At 32.2% G+C, this 15,676-nt stretch overlaps 1 non-coding gene and 2 pseudogenes across 1 annotated transcript; 2 read left to right on the top strand and 1 right to left on the bottom strand.

Moving 5' to 3' along the window:
- Positions 1–2,965: 2,965 nt before the first annotated feature.
- On the bottom strand, positions 2,966–3,039 carry TRNAI-UAU (transfer RNA isoleucine (anticodon UAU)). Its single transcript has one exon. It is a non-coding gene; the product is annotated as a tRNA-Ile (tRNA).
- A 1,059-nt stretch (positions 3,040–4,098) lies between these two features.
- LOC146884054 (protein ANTAGONIST OF LIKE HETEROCHROMATIN PROTEIN 1-like) lies at positions 4,099–6,137 on the top strand (annotated as a pseudogene).
- Positions 6,138–8,350: 2,213 nt separating this feature from the next.
- Positions 8,351–8,908, top strand: LOC146884053 (uncharacterized; annotated as a pseudogene).
- Positions 8,909–15,676: the final 6,768 nt, after the last annotated feature.

Genomic DNA, 15,676 nt, shown 5'->3' with positions numbered 1-15,676 from the left:
GTTTGTCGGGCCCGCCTATCTCGTTCATATCTTTACGCCCGCCCAACCTCTTATGGTTGTCGGGCCTGTCCGATCCGTATAGGTCGTCGAGCAAGGCCCATCCAAGTCTGAATTTAGCATAGTTCATCTCAACCTTTAGTCTAACCCAACTAAAAATTTAAATTGAAAATTTGGATTGGATTTTTTGGATTATCCATATTTAAAAATCTTGATTTATAAAATGGATATCCAATCCATAAGATATATAAAATGTAAATTAGATCCATATCCATTAAATGGATTTTAAATGGATTAGATTTTTAATAAAATGGATTATAAATGGAGTGGATTGGAGCAAAAGTGGATTGGATCAAGAAAATTAATTTTTTTGCCCACCCCTAGTAATAACATAAAATTTATTAAAATAAAAATAAATAAATAAATATAAAATATGGTAGATCATATCAAATTTATGATAAAAAAATTACAATTAACGAAATATAGATAAATTATACCAATTATGAAAAAAAAAATCTAAATAATACATATAGGTGAAACATTAAACCACTTATATTATTTTTTTTTTATAAATAAAAATCTAACTAGCTAACTTATCAACATAATGATTTTTGTCATAAAAATATGAGAATCTTTGAATTGTATATACTTATAAAAATGAAAACACTAATGTCATCTTCTTCTAAGACTTCAAGGATCCATTCGTTGATCTAAGAAATCATGACAAATTAAAAAGTAGAATTACTCGGTAATCATAGCATCTAAAAACCCTCTCTTCAAGTGTGCTCGAAAGCATAAATGACCCTTATAAACTCAATATAAAAGAAGTTTGCACCCCTAACAAAGCTTAAAAAAAACTATCCATATATTCACCTTGACTTTCTTTAAAAATACCAATAAATGTAGCTAAACCAAGATGACTCCTAGTTGTATCATCAATATTCACCTTAAGAAAATTAGTAGATGAAACTTCCCATATTACGTTGATAAATGAATCCACCATACCCTCCATAATTTGAATATTGAAAAATTTCAACACAAAAAAACCAGAGACAATATTACTCTTATGTTTCTTAAATTTATTTTGCATCAACTCCTTAATTTGAAAAATAAGATAAGTAAAAATAATTCAAATCAAAAATCTACTATGGTTTATCATCCTTCAAATTAGTCAAATAACTACAAGAATAAAAGTTAATTTAATCACTTTAAGCAAAGGGGACTTCATAAACTGAAAAACCAAATCCAAATAGAAAAACTACAGATCCTGAAAAAATTCCTTCATTCTTTCCAACAACCGCATAAGAACATAATAATGAAAGAAAAAATGAAAGAAATATTGACATGAATAACACATAGAACATAAAACCACATCTTTTTTAACTTTCAAATTAGTAGTTAAATAGTCATACAATAACATTTAAAGAATAAAAGTTTTAGCTAGTGGTACAACATTCAACCAAATCAAGTTTTCTCATTCCACACATTCCATAATAGAAGAAGAATAAATTTTAATAACTTTTTGAAAAAGTACACCAATACCATCCCGAATTCAATTAGGCACATCATTATCCTTATTAACCATCAAAGAAGAAAAATCACATAAATTGGCAACAATATAAGGAAAGTTTCAATGAGTACTTATCAAGTTGAGCTAATAATATACTATAACTTTACTTTATCAAAATAAGGAATTCTAATCAATTTAGATGTCCAAATGTCTAAAACACCAGTGATCATTTCAAACATTAACACAATCATCTTTACCTACTATCCAAAAAACTATTTTCAAGAATAACATCATATGCATCCATAATAGCATACCAAATTAACAACAAGTTAAAGAAAAACTATTTTTTTATATTTTGACTTAAGAAATTGAGTACACATGAGTTCAACCCAAGTCATTTTACCATAAGCAACCTCCCAAGCTAAATGAGATAGGCTTTATTTTCCAATTGAGTATTAATAACATACAAATCATCATTTACCTTAAAATTACACAAGATAGATAATTTAACAATGAGTGATTGTCATTTGTATGTATCCCAAGTACAAACAAAATTTTGAATCCATTGTTCACCTCAAGAAGCTTAATAAGGCATTTATAAACTTGAAAGTTATAAGACAACAAGCTAACAATCACAAAATTTACTAGTTGAGTTCTTCTCATCATACAAAGCAACTTTCTTTTTCAAGAAGTAAGTTTATCACGAATCTTATCAACAAAAGGTTGAAAAAAATTATGCATTAGGAGCTCCACAAAAGTTGGTACACACAAATATGTAAAAGGAAAAAAATCAGTGACTACAAGAGAGAAGCCTTAAAATGTCTAACAAAGGAAGAAGAGTCATCATTGATAGGGTGATCATGGATTCAATTTCTAATGATCTGATCCATATCCATTTTAGATACAAATAATTGTATTAGATTGTGGATCCAAATCCATTTTTTCTGTAGAACTATTTTGATGTTTTTTTTTAAATCTAGATCCAAATATTTTGATCAAGTTCAAAATCCAAAATCCATTTTTTATAAAGAAATTTTAATTTGAATTTTCTAACACTTGTGTTGTCATTTCTTCCTAATAGTGTTTTGGGTGTTTGTCACACTACCTTCAAATTTCGAAAATTAAAATAAGACAAGGTTGTTTTCCATTTACACAAAAACATTAAAAAGAAATTTTTTTAAAATTTAATTTTGAATAAAATTGTAGATTTAAATAATATAGATAATAAAATATAACTAAGAAAAATACCATACTACTAGTCTCTATTTTTGTATTTATCAAAAGTTCATGCAATACATAATTACATATTTAACATTTTAGCTATACTAACAAATCAAAACATTTATTATTTATCATCACATAAAAAATATTATTAAAAATTAAAAAATTATGAAAAAACTTGAAAAAAAAGTAAATATTCATATATCGAAAGCCGATGATTCTCTTTCCAAAAAAATATGGTTCCGGCGAGGCTCGAACCCGCGACCTTCGGCTCATAAGACCAACGCTCTAACCAACTGAGCTACGGAACCAATACATGCATTACAAATTCAAAATAAAATAATTTTGTCAATATTAAGTATCAAGATAAATATTTGGTATGAATAAAATTATTATAAAAGAAAAATAATACTATTCATGATTATATGTGACAATTTGACTTGCATTTAGGACGTGTTCTTTTGTGCTGAATTACTATGGAAAGGTGATGTAGAGCGATGACCGTAGAGAATTATCATGTTCTTTTTCGATGAATGCAAAGGAACAAAAAGCGGTGATTTGCGAGATTCACCCACATTTTGCATTCCACTATTTTGAAGAGATTTGAGAGTGACTTTACCAGTTTACCAATATGCCCCTCGTTGCTCCCACTGCTCTCATGGCTCAAGGTCTGTATAAAGAAGAAGATTTTTGATCTACAATATGGATTCATGATGCGTAACAGGATAGATTCTTGACTCGTTTGAATTTTGAATTGTTTGACCGTGTATTATGTGTTGTTGAGCCTCTTGAATGAACCATTGAATGCCATTAAGAAGGTGGTTGGTATATTATATTACAAGAGTTGGGAAGAACAAAGCTGCTCCATGGCGGAGAGAGTCACATATGTTTAAGCTATAACAAGGTAACTTATATTTTGTAGTTTTTTTATGTGCCCTAAAATTGTACTTCCCTTCCTATTTGTTGTTTGATGCACTATACTTCCATTCCCTTTGATGGATGGAAGATCCATACCAGTTCTTAAGCTTTGTAGCATTTTCGTAGCTTTCCACCATTGTTGCTCATTCACGGAGATAATAGCTAACAACAACTTTGTTTTTGAAGAAGGAATGGACCTGGATACGTTGTAGTTGGATCCGGTTCCAACTTCAATAACTTTTGTTCAATTTACCCAATTATACTTTTCTTGTATCCGGTCCAAAATGAAAGGCTTTTGTTGTTTAATCGGTTCCATTTTGGGTGTACCTAATTCCACCAGTTTCTCCACTAGTTTCTAATTCCTTTATCTGGTTGTGGCAGGAAGTTCATGTTGTGTTGAAGGAGTTCACAACAGTCTTGAAGGAGGACGACGCTTATTCCCCTAGTGGATGATGGTGGTAGTCGTTCTTGTTGCTCTCGTCGGCGTGAATCGTGGAGGTGGTGTTATAGTGGGGAGTTATTTTCGTGGTATATGGTAGTGCAATGCTTTATACTTCAATTTCATCTAAACCATCTAAATCCATGTTGAGATGTGGTTGGTTTTGTAGGTTATTTCGTGGAAAGAGGTGGTGGACGTGTTGTTGATTGTTGTAGTCGTGGTACACTTGTTATAATGGTGGTGTTGTTATTGGTATATGGTGGTGCGTGATACTGTTATGATTTGCTTCACTTATTCATTGTTGTTGGTCTTATAGGGTCCTAAGGTCATGCGTGATATTAAAGCCAAGGTTAGTGCTCTTTTGTTGTTTTAGGTGATATCGCTTATTGGTGTTTGATGATATTCGAAGGAGGTGGTTCCTGACTTTGGTTTGTTGGTGGTATCTAACCTCTTTGTTAACAAACAAGTAAGTTATAAGTTGTATCTTATTTATCTGCTATGGTAAAATTTATTGTATAATATCAGTTTGATTTTTCAATGAGTTTGATTTTGATAAGAAATTTTTCTTGTTTTGATGTTATAAAACATATTAATTTTTTTGTTATTTTTATTTCTATTTGTTTCAATGTGAGCTGCTTATAATTTTTTATACTAGTAATTTAGATGGAGGAGGAATTACATGTGTCATTTTTTTACCGAAGATGTAATAGATGATGTTTTCAGTGTGAACTTCAATATAGTTGCACACTTACACTGAAAATTACAATTGTGCACAACTAACAATGTTATGCATTGTTGTGCATGCGTTGAATATATTGAATATGTATTCTTCTTTAAGAAATAGTGTTAGGGATTTTGTGTCAGATAATGATCAACACGAGAGTAGTTGATGTCGTGACATTATTCAGAAGGGACCAGAGTCATTTATTAACCTATGTTTGCACTTAAGGGCAACTGGGTAAGTGAAAGATGCTATACGGTGCACACTAGAGGAATATGTTGCTAAGTTTCTACATATCATTGGGCATAATGTGAAGAATCGTAGTGTGTCAATTTTCTTCTATCATTCTAGGTCGACCGTTAGCAGACATTTCATAATGTCTTGGATGCCATTTTAAGTTTGGAGTCAGAGTTTTTAATTCAACCGTTCGGGACAGAGGTGCAAAATCATGTCTTGAACAATACTCGAATCTACCCATACTTTAAGGTAACATTGGCCATAATACTTTTATGTTTTGTTAGCTACTTACAAAAATTAAACAATCTTTATTTACGATTTTAATTTTATTGAAATAGGATTGTCTAGGGGCCATAGATGGAACTCATGTTAGAATAAGGGTTCCTTTATCTAAGGCTCCTAGGTAATCGAGGTAGGAAGGACAAGCCAACACAAAATGTCTTCGCTGCATGTGATTTTGATATGAAATTCACTTATGTGTTGGCTGGATGGGAGGGGACATCACCTGATTCAAGAATATTGAAATATGCTCTTGTTAGAGATGATCCTTTGGTCATACCCGAAGGTTAGTTTTAAATTTTGTTTATTTTATGACGTTTAAGTCGTCCATCACTAATAACTTAATAATTATCACAATTGTAGGAAAATATTATCTTGGGGATGCTGGTTTTATGCTGAAAAAGTCAATATTGACTCCATATAGAGGTGTAAGATATAATCTAAAAGAGTATGCACGAAGAGGGCCACAAAATTCTCGTGAATTGTTTAGTCTTTGACATTCGTGTTTGAGAAACGTGATTGAGAGAAAATTTGATGTGCTAAAAAAATGTTTTCCTATCATAGCAAGTGGAACTGAGCTGCATTACGCTTTGGAGACAATGACAGATATAATTTTAGCATATTGCATCTTCCATAATTTCCTACGAGGTTTTGATAATGATGAATCTTTAATTGATGAGGTTGATTGAGAATTAGAGGAACATCTTGATGAAACAATAAATGGTCAAGTGGATCATGATGATGATTATAAGGTAGGTTGTAATATTAGGGATGATATAGCAAATGAAATGTGGTTTGATTACCAAAACAATTAGCTACATGTACTTAATTAATCATGTTTAGAATGGCTTTATTAAATAAAAAATTTTATGTTGATGAACTATTACATTAATATCAATGTCATGAAACCTTTGTTTGTCCTAGGTATTATCTTATGAATACGGGAAATAAAGTAGTTGTTGCTTCTGTTGCAGCTCCTTGAGAGTTCATCAAGTGGATTGAGGAAATGGATAAGAAACTTCTAAATGCCATGATAGATGAATCCGATTAGGCAACGGGGTTAACAGCAGCTGGACAACACAAGCATATAGTAACATTATTCATCATCTTCACTAGAGATGACAACGTGGCGGGGCAGGGACGGGTTTCACTATCCCATTACCCATCTCCATAAAAAAAATTCATCCACATCCCCATACCCAAACCCAACATATATCAAACTTTTGTCTCATCCTCATCAGGTAACAGGTATAATCTTGTACTCATACCCGTACCCGTTTTTTTACTGCTTCAATATTAATTTTAATTGATTTTTATAAAATAATAAAAAATTATGGTAAAGGAAACATAATATTATCAAATATTCAATATTAAGAGGATGATTGTTTTTTCGATATCAAATATTTTGAAAGAAATTATAATTGTATACATTTTAAATTACAATACCAAATAAAATTTCATGAGAACCAAAACATTTATTAAATTTGCAAACATTGATGGAATCTAATTGATAAAATTTAAAATTATTTTTATAAAAATATAAAAGAAAAACAAATATTTAAATTAAAATATATTTTAAATATTTGTTTACTCCAATTTTTTAAATTCTAATGAATATCCTTTTTATATACTAATAAAAATTATAATACATTACATGATGAAAATGAAAGAACAAATATTAAACTAATAAATAAAATTTTTAACATAGATCTTTATCTTTTGAACTTCAATATATGTTGGATGGTGCTAAAAAAAGGCATGACAATTACATTAACTTTTTATATTGTAGTAAATAAAATTTGTTTAAATAATTATAGTCACAAAATTACAGCATGATTGATAATGAGTTAGAAAATACAAAATAATTATATAAAATATATCAAAATAGTATTGTACTTGATGAAAATAAACAACAAATAAAATATTAAAAAATTAACAAATATATGTCTTAGAAATAATTTGAGAGACTATTGAATCAAATCGCACAAAGAAAAATAAATGTATAATTAAGAGTATGATAAGATGTAAAAAATACCTTAGAGTTCTGATAAAACTTTTCAAATATCAACATATATAATCAATGGTTGAGAAATAACGAAAATTATTTTAGTGAAACAAAAGAGTTCTTTAAATGAAACAAAAATTAATAATAATAAAGTAAAGAATAAATTCTTTTAATATTGCCTGGTAAATGAAATGTTTATGCTATTAAATGCTTAATTTGAGAGTGTTAAACATTTTCATGTAAAAGGAAAATATACAATAAAAAAAATATTAAAAAAGAATAGAAATATTCAAATGTGAGACAAAAAAAATATTTAATTGACATATATCATTTGAACATAATTGCATAAATGTTATGATAAGATGAAAAATATATTGTAGATGCGAATGAATTTCATGACAAACTAAACAATTAGAAGAAATAAAAGATAGAATATATATATATATATATATATATATATATATATATATATATATAAGGTCACTTAATTATCTGTGAATATTTTAATAGTTTAAATGGAGACGGGGATATGACGGGGACGAGTATTATGGCGAGTATGGGGAAAGGAACGGGGTGGATATATACATCCCCATACTCATCCCCATATCCAATTAAAAAAGTTGGAGATTCTCCATACTCATACCCATACCCATACCTATGCATAGTCAATGCAGTGATTTTCTGTCAAAACGAGGACAAGTTCGGACAATACCCACGAGGACGAGTTTATTTGTCATCTCTAATCTTCACCAATCAAGGTTTGATGCAGTAACAAAAAGCAATGTAAAAAACAGACAAAAAGTCTTGAAAGAGAGATGGCGCGATGTTCATATTTATTTTCTTCACTTAGTTGATTTGCATGGAATCCAATCTCGTAGCGCTTTGAAACAGAGGAAGAAGTATGGTCCGATCTAATAAAGGTAATTGAAATTAATTACAATATTTTGATTTTTAGGAATCAATTAATTGTTGATTTATGGCCATGATAAATGGAAGGTTACTACTATTAGGTATTATGACCTCATGGAGGAATTATGGGGAGTAAATCGAGCCACAAGGGTTGGGGTACGCATAACACGTAAAGCACGATGTCAGCGTGAGCAACACATGTTAGAGGTTGATCTTATTGATCAAATGGAGTACATACCTGACCCACCTTTGTGTGAAGGAGGTAGTAACCCAACTCGACCATCACCACCAGCTATGGATGAGTACAGTCCTAGGCCTACTCAATGACAACCATAAGTTCCTTCATGTCGGACGTCGACATCACGAGGCTCTAAAAGAAAAGCACCAATGGTTGATTCCATGGACTCACAGTTTGAGAAACTTACTACTAAGCTAAACGTGTTCATGGATGTCATGGGATCGGGTAACTCCCATTCCGAAAAGATATCATCTACAACAGAAAGGTAGGTTGTCGCAATTGAGGTGCGTAATGACATACTTATTGAGCAAGTTGGCATGATGCGCCGCATGACAAATTTCCAATACTCAGAAAGCAACATATGGGAGATGTTAGTTGACATGAACATACATGACGAAAATCTAATGGAACAATGTTATAAGGTGTTAAGCTAATCCAGTTCACACAAATTGGTTCATCACCGGTTGAGCTAAAAATGAGTTAGCTCTACCTGACTTACTTTTTGGTGAGTAAAAGATTTTGTAATTAAATTGACTCACCACATGTTGGTGGATTAGTGGGTTGACTCACTTAAGGATGTTTTGTTCTTCCAACTTATTTTATATATTTATTGTAGTACAATTGAAGTGAATTGACTCAACGCATTTTTTATAGTAGTATAATCAAAGTATTCACCTATTTTAGCAAACATTATTATAAAGATACTACTAAGAAAATTCATATTTTTTGTCAATTTTGTTTTGAATTTTTTTTCGTAGGAAATATTTACAAATTTTGTTATGAAAAAAAATTATAAGAAATTGCTACAATTTTTTTTTTACAAAATATTTCGTATAAACACTTTTTGCAAAAGAATTTTGAAGAAATAATTATTCATGAAGGAATTACTTGTCAATTAAAATTCTTAAAAAATAATAAAAAAATATTTTTTCTTGTAATTTGTTTTAATAAATTTGTAAGAAAAATTCCATGTAATATGATACTAGTTGAAAATTAAAGTGTTAACCTACGTAACTTGACAAGCAAATTAATTAAATATCAAAATTATTCAAGCATTATCGGATAATATTCTAGTATTTAAAAAAAATAAAAAATGTCAACATGCATAATTAGAAGTATTAAATAATTATATAAAAAATTTATGAAAAATAGTAATAAAACTAATAAAGAGTTGTTGTTGATAGATATGGAATCAATCCACCTTCAACTAGACTCAAACTCGATGAATCTAAGGTTAAGTGAACTAAGTTTAATTACTCACATTTAAAAAAAAATGAACCCATTTTTTCGGTTCAACCCAGCTCAAACCTGTGGTGAGTCAGATTCAAATGTTAGAATCCGTTTTAACATCTCTATTTATTAATAAATAACTTATTAAAATTATAAATCATATATTTTGTAACCGGGTATATATAAGTTTGTTTATATGTTATTTCATACAACTTAAAAAATTAGGCTGTTTGTCACAAAAAGTTTATCCACATGCGCAAGTCTACCCATGAGTTTATCATAAAAGTGAAAATGAAAAACAATCTAATATACATTTGATAGGCATGATAAAAAAACTAAGGAAGCTTTTAAAACTATTTCATGAGAAACAAAACTTACAACAGAGAGATGGAGATAGTGATATCAAGAGATATCTATGCGTTCTATGAAAACAGAAAATTACACGAGCATCACATTGGAAGATTTCTAAGAAACTAACTGCAATTTTCCCTTATACAAGAGAAATGGTATTTGCACAGTATATTTTTTTTAAAAAGATATAAAAAGGACAAAGATGAAATGTAGTAAATGATTAGATAAAATTATTACAAAACAAATCTTCATTTTTTTTAACTATGTTATTGATTAACTTTATCGAAGAAACTTGTAGATTTCCTTTTTAGTTCTCTTTAATTACTTTTTTTGTCCACAAAATTATACATTTAAAGGTACAATTGTATTGCAAATTTATACATTCATAGTGTGTTTGGTTTCACGTCTAAGTGTAATTGTTTTTCCAATATAAAATTATATTATGTTTGGCTTTAAAATTGAGTTTGAACTAAAAAAATTTACATCGAAATAGAAACTAATATTATTAGCTTCTGTGTTCATATAATCAACTCTTCCAAAATCAATTATTCAACGCGCTCTCAAAACATTGCATTTATCTTTTTTTTTAATGAGGTTAGGGTTACAAGAAACTTGTTTGGGTGGTCAATGGCATTAATTAGATTGCATATAATTCAAAAATTGACTGGCCAGACAAGGTTGGGGGCAGTCCTTTTACATGCTCCTGCTCATAGAAAATGACTTTTCTGGAAACATATGCACTGTTATATCTCACCATATTTTGTACTACACTAGTTGTTGTAAAAAAAAAAAAATCATAGCAACATGTTGTGTTTAATGGCCCTCAAATTTATTAATTAATCTCTAACTAAATGAAAAGTATATTTTTTTTTTCGAGAAACTAAATTTATAATTTAAATTTGAAAAATATGTTTCAACTTATAGTTCAATATAATTCTTTGCTATATAAATAATGAGTTGTTTGGTTAAGTTTAAACCTAATTCTTTGGGATCTATATCTAATAAATTATTTCATCAAATGTGTTCTTTATGGACAACTACGAATTAAATGTCATTTCCAAGTCAAACAACTTATTTCAAATAGTTGAGACAAGTGATGATGATTAAAGTGTGATTGAACATTTCTTACATGAATGAGTTTTTAGGGTTTAATTTGTAAGAGAATGGAGGCTAAAGTTATGAGTTTGATATATAGTCTCTAAACATATGTTGTTAATGAGTCTTGAATTGAATTGACTTTCATAATAACGTAAGAGACCCACAAACTATTGTAACGTGGTACATTTTCTCGCAAACATTAGTTGCTGGAATTAGGTATTCAATGTTGATGGTAACATATTTGAACGTGTCATGCATTGTAATGAGGGCATGAAATTCAATGTAAGAGTGGTATAAGATTGAAGTATAAGTTTATTCTAGAGAGGTATTTTTCACATCAAGCCTTAAGGTAACACCCACGTAGCTTCCCTTGTTAATAATTGAATCGATGTTTCTTCTAACGTGAGACAAGTAAGCTTTCGGATGTGAATCTTGAATTTTCAACGCACAGGTCATTGTAAGTGTTTGTTATTCTCGGCAAAGTTCACGAAGATCCACATAACACTAGTGCAATTTGTTGTTTTTATGTCGTCTTATAGGCCTCAGTTATTGTAGAACCGAAGCCTATAAGGATGCGGTGACATTTTTATAATTTTTTGAACTTTTTTACCTCGGGTCAAAAGTCAACCGAAGCCTATAGGGGCTTTTCTGCCTCGGTCAAAAGGCAACCGAAGCCTATAAAGCATCAGAGTTTCTCAAAATTTCAAAAATGTCATTGACAAGAAAGTTTTTGGCCTCGGGTGGAATAGGACCGAGACAGTATGCACTTTAGGCCTCAGTTACTAATTGAACCGAGACCACATATCTGAGTTTTTGGCCTCGGGTGGAATAGGACCGAGGCAGTATGCACTTTAGGCCTCGGTTATTAATTGAAATGAGGTCATATGTCTGATTTAGGTTCCCAAATCGTGAATCACAACACTGTTCCTCTTCATCCCCAAATCAAACCTTTGTTGCGCGATTCAGAGCCACCACAACGTGTTGTGCATTTTGCTCCTTGTAGGTGCTTGGTGGCGCGATTAGGGTTTCTATGAGCATCAAGATGATGTTTCAAGGTGCAAGTGATTTCAATGGTAGTTTGCAGTGAGGCTGAACTCGCGATGCAGGCGCTGATACGTTTGTTCTCGCAACGACGATTTTCGATATGCTCGTGTTGCAGAGGTGGTGTGTCGCGATATTCGCGTCTACAATGGAGGTTTATTGTCGTTCGTGTTCTGCTGCAGGTTGGTTGATTCCATGGTGGTTGAATGGACTAGTGTGAGGCTGCGGTGGTCGATAAATCTGTATGTGGCGGCAGCGTGAAGAAGATGGTCGCTAGGGTTCGAAAACTGCAGATTGTGCTTTGGCTTCGGTTCGCACACCTGAGGCCAAAAGTCATGCCTTTTTTATCTCGCCCTAATATGCCTCGGTTCTGGAACCAGGGCAAAATACCAAAAACAACCGATGCCAAAAGTCCTTACTGCACTGGTGTAATAAAAACAATATTTGTACATGAAAAGTGAAAAATATTTTTTTTCCTTTTTGTAAAGTTTGGTCCTTAATCATTTGTCATTTTGTAAATTCTAATTTTTTTTTTCTAGAATTGTCCTAAGATTTATAAATATGATTTCTTTAGTTTCCGTAATATATTAAGTAAGGATTTTTTTTATCAACATTAAGGATTTAAACATTAAATTCATAGTAGATATCATAACTTTATATCTAACTTAGACTTAAAGCCCATCAATCTATTATATTAAATTATATTATATAATATTACAATACATTACAACATAATATATATATATATATATATATATATATATATATATATATATATATATGTGTGTGTGTGTGTGAGAGAGAATATGTAAAAGACATGTAAATAAAAAAAAATAGTTAAGAACTTTAAAATAGAAAACTAAACAATTTTATTTATTTTCTTTTTTAATTAGTGTAACGTCCCATTTAATTAATATGCGTAATTAAAAGAAACGCCACACATAAATAATATAACAACGCAGTCTTGGGATCCTTAACGCCACTCCTACAAAACTAGGCACACCACGATGCCAACAGAAACAATTGAAAAGTCTAACAGACGAAGTACAGTAATAAAACATAGAGCAATACATGGGCCATAGCCCTAAGGAAAAGCCCATCAAGGAATAAGGTCCAGCCTACGCAAACTATGCAGCGGAACTATCACCTCCCTGTTGTCCACGGGTGTTCCTCGCATCTGTTCACATCAACAAGTTGATGATCATCGCAAAAGAGAGTACCACACAACAGAACACACAACAACAAAAGTAGGGTAAGCTAGAGCACAAAAGATTTCACCCATCCAATCAGATATAATTTCACAATATCATGTACTCATATCAACCAAGCATGTTATGACCTTTCAGACAATACACTACGACACGACTCGACTCATCCAGATACGTATAACCTGGTCGGATTCAGCGGATGCTTGCACTTGTGGTGGATACCTCTGCTCACCCCCGAGCTATGTGTTACAAGTGTTACAATGAATCAATTTTCCCTCACCACAAGGTTAGCCCTTAATGAATTTCAGGCCTCCTGCACAGGAGTCAGTCCGCTCTAGGTGAGACTAACCGACCCCTTAGAGTTTCAGGATGCAACCTTTCCTTGAATCCTTACCTAGTTATACAGATGAGGCACCATCATAGGCACCCACTAACATGGGCCATGGAATTACGTTCCGACCACTGAAGCACGACCCTGAAAACCCCACCTAGGGATTTCTAAGGAATTACGCACTGACCACAGACCAAAACATTATCAAAACAAGTAATTATTCAACACACACATATATAAATATCCCATGCCAACCTTGGCAATTCCATCCTCCATTGTATCCCATGTCAATCTCTTTCATTCATCAAACTCGAACCACGAAAGTAGGAGTGTGTTCATACCGACATCATGCCATATTCATTAACCAATCTTCACTCATGTCTCATGCCAAACCCATACCAACACATCATTATAATTCCATGAATCATCCCATACCAAAAGCATACTCATATCATGTTAAAACTCATGAATCACCATTCATCATTCATCTTATTCATACAAAGCCACTCAATTCATACTTAGAAAGGCATAAACAATTCATACATGTACTCAACATCCAAGAACAAGGAAAATTCGTCAACATACATACTCCTCGCTTAGCCCCCCGCTCAGGCAGAAGAGCCTCGCTCAGGCGAGCACCCTCCGCATAGGTGAGGGCTCGAGTCAGGAATAGTGGCACTGTCGCGCCTGCTCGCTTAGGCGAGACCACCCCGCCTGAGCGAGATGGGTTCTCGCTCAAAACTGGCACTCGTCGCCTGGGCGACCGTTCACTCAAGCAGCCTAGGCGAGTTACTGCTATTCTCGCCTAGGCGAGATGTACTCGCTTGGGCGAGACAACCAGAACCCGTCACTGTTCACGTAGGCAGATACATCCAAACAGCTCAAAACACCTTTTTAACAACTCCCACACAGTTTATAATGGCAACCCAACATTCAACTCACGAAACCAGACTGAGCATGCAAGAACATGAAATAAAACAGTAAGCCCTAACTTCCCCATACCTGGAAAGGACTAAGAGCAGGATGCGTCTCCAACAACGGAACGCGAAAGCTCCAGATGCAGATTACTGAGCTGGAAGACAAATGCGAAAGAATAGACCTAAGCCTACGATGAACCCCCAACTGGAAGTACAAACATAAGAGCGGAAAGAAATCAAGACCTGAGGTGTAAAGCACTTACATGAGGCTAGGAACGTAACTGAGCTCATTGGTTCTAGGTTGGGAGTAAACCCTAGTAGAGGAAAACATCAGCTGCTCTAAGGGTGTGAAGGTCATGTGTTACCAAAATGAGCACAAAGGTTAGGGTTGGCAGATTAGGTCTGATCCTTCCTCTTTGGGCCAGCCTTTAGGCCCATAAGATTGGGGCAACCCTTAAAATAAAAGGGACAGAATAAAATGGGCCTTACAATTAGTATCTTTTTCAAAACCTAAATTCACTTGCTTCATTGTAGAACTGTTGACATGATGTGTTGAAAGTTTCATGCCAACTAGAGATAAGATCAATTTACAATATATAATTTAGTGCAATTGTCACCTTATAAGCGATTTTGTAAAGTTGAGTTAGGCTTAAAAGTCACTTCTTAACATGATATAAGAGTTATGGGTTGAATCTTATCCTAGTGAAGTTTGTTGTTTATTATTAGGTTTATTGTTTCATCTGCTATTAGACTGCTATTGAACCACTCATTAATATTTAATCTTATGTTCGAGATGTACATTTTTTGACAGAAAAGGTGTATTGGTGTCAAAGGGGGGTTGGAAGTCTCATATCGATTGAAGATAGAATGAATCTACAATATATAAGTAGGTAAAAACCTCACTTTACAAGTCAGTTTTGTAATGTTGAATTAGATTTAAAATCCATTTTTGATGAATTTAACTTTTTATGAATTTATAAATTAAGAGATTAATAACTGTGTGTGTTTTATGAATTAAGAGATTGA

Source organism: Vigna unguiculata, chromosome 8 (assembly GCF_037176805.1).
Source record: "Vigna unguiculata cultivar grain cowpea cultivar isolate G323 ecotype 2 chromosome 8, ASM3717680v1, whole genome shotgun sequence".
Taxonomy (NCBI): Eukaryota; Viridiplantae; Streptophyta; class Magnoliopsida; order Fabales; family Fabaceae; genus Vigna; species Vigna unguiculata.
The sequence above is the reverse complement of the archived record's forward strand: the minus strand, read 5'-3'. Positions and strand labels throughout refer to the sequence as shown.